Here is a 2,514-nt window from a genome sequence, read left to right on the forward strand (position 1 = left end):
AAAAAAAATACAGTTTCTTTTTTATTTAAGACAATGGATAGTTTTTAGGAAAATTTGCACCTCTAACATACAAAATAATAATTAAAAAAAAAAAAACAGGTAAGTAACAAAAAAGGGAAGGAAAAATCTAAAATATATATATATATATATATATTTTAAACATTTGTAATCGTCTGTTAACTATACATTAAAACTAGGGAATTTTGCCAAATATGCCACATTTTGGGAAAATCTTAGCAAATATACCACATTTGAAATGGATTTAGCATTCATACCACATTTGGTGTTTGTGTGGCAATTCTTGGACAATTTTGCCCTTCTCTGTGCGTCAGGTATGTGTCAGGGGAAAGAGCTACAGTATACGCCGGTTGGGAAACGGGGACAACTTTGTGTCAGAGAAGGACAACTTTGTCTGAAAGACAACTTTGTGTCAGAGAAGAATGACAAAACATTGCATTAAATGCAGTTTACATTTACTATGGACAATAATTATGAAATAGAGTGAATGATGTCCCCTAAGGATAAGTCCAGATCTCTTGATTGTCCATTGCCAGATGATGTGGTTTTACCAGCCAGAGATCTGGATTTACTCGGGAACAACTTCTCTTGATTGTCCATCGCCAGATGATGTGGTTTTACCAGTCAGAGATCTGAATTTACTCGGAGACAACTTGATCTTTATTTTATTCTGCCAGAGAGCCGAAGACGAAGATCTGGATTTACTCGGGGACAACTTTGTTTTACCGGCCAGAGGGAAAAAAAAAGGTTCAATAATCCGGGTAAGTGAGGACAATATTGTTCGACTAATCTGTGGACCAAAATAGATGCCGAGAAATCTAAATAAAATTCAAAACCCTTAAACGAGAACAATTGGTAGACAAAATGTGGAATTCATGATAATAAAACAAAATGATGAATCGGGGACAAGATCTAAACGCAACAGAGAATTCTCATTCGGGGACAAGATCTGGACAACAGTAGAGAATGTTTATATGAAAAAAAGTTTTGTCGTGAATGAGAGAAAGAACTAGACAAAGAGAGAGATAAAGTGAAAGTGAAAGAAATAAATAAAGAAAATAAAAATGTAACAACAAATAAAGAAAGAGAAAATTGTAGTTACCAATGTAGAGAAATAAAAGAAGGCGGAAAAGTCAGAAGGGCACATTAACTACAGGTTTTGGTCTCTCATGTTGGAGGGTAAAATGGTCTTTACCAACAGCAATTGTGGTATAAGAGAAAAATGAGATATATACATTTTTGGATGACTTTAGCAAATAAATCCTTGAGTTAGAATGTATTTACGGATGAATGCCATTGGCATTAATTATTTAAATTTGAAAATATTAATTAAAGATATTACCAACACGATTTCGAGAATCATAAATTCATATCTTCCTTAATTTTCTGAGTCATTAATGTGATAATCTTTAGGAAATATTTCTCTGTAAAAAAAAAAAAATCCACATTAATGAAGGCATTAAAATCGACACTAACAATTAAATTATTTAGATATTCAATTATTTTAAGATTCTTATATCTTATTTGATATATTTTTTTAATATCTCATTCTTTAATTACTGCGTTTAGAATTTATTGGTTGTTACCTATTTTTTGGTGAAATTTATTGGTTGTTACTTAATAAGTAATTATGGTGCGTTTATTTTAGTTAATATCTAATTTAAAGGATTTGTTTTCTTTTATTATTAATAAACGAATAACATGTATAGAAATAAAAGATTTTTCTTGCGACTCCATAATAAAAATATTAAACTCTTATTTTCTACATTTCTTACACATAATATCCTCTTATTCAATAACAAAAAATATATATTGCATATTTTTAAAAATATTTATAATATTTAAATTATATAAAAAGTTTGTAATATTAATATTATTTCAACTCTATACAAATTTAATATATATGTATATATATCTTATGGGAACCATTTAAAAGAAATTTTTAAATTGACTTGAATTATATAGCTTTTAAATAAAAGTATTATTAAAAAGAAAAATAACTAAATGATGTTTAATTTCACGGGACGGGTAATATGATGGGACGGATTTGGGTTGATATTTATAAAAGATAGTAGGGAGACTCACAAAAATGCCCCTTTTTCAATACCCCTTTTCAAAAATGCCCCATTTGGCTGTCCATTTTTAAAAATACCCCTTTTTATGTACAAAATGACTAAATTACCCTTCTTCTAATAAAAGATATCATAAATATATAAGGAAATATAACAAAATTAGGTCCACAAAATACAAAATATTTTTTGGCGGGAAAAGTGATCCCTCAATTTTTCCCGCCAAAACACTTGTAAAAAACCTTTAAAATACCTTGTAAAATTTTCCCGTAAAATTTTTTCCCGCCAAAAATTTTTTTTTGCGGGAAAAGTGATTCCGTAATTTTTTTGGCGTTAAATTTTTGGCGGGGAAAAATTTACAAGGTATTTTAAAGGGTTTTTACAAGGGATTTATAAGGTGTTACAATGTATATTTAAAAGGTTTAAC

Source organism: Arabidopsis lyrata (genome assembly GCF_000004255.2).
Source record: "Arabidopsis lyrata subsp. lyrata unplaced genomic scaffold ARALYscaffold_5, whole genome shotgun sequence".
Classification (NCBI taxonomy): domain Eukaryota; kingdom Viridiplantae; phylum Streptophyta; class Magnoliopsida; order Brassicales; family Brassicaceae; genus Arabidopsis; species Arabidopsis lyrata.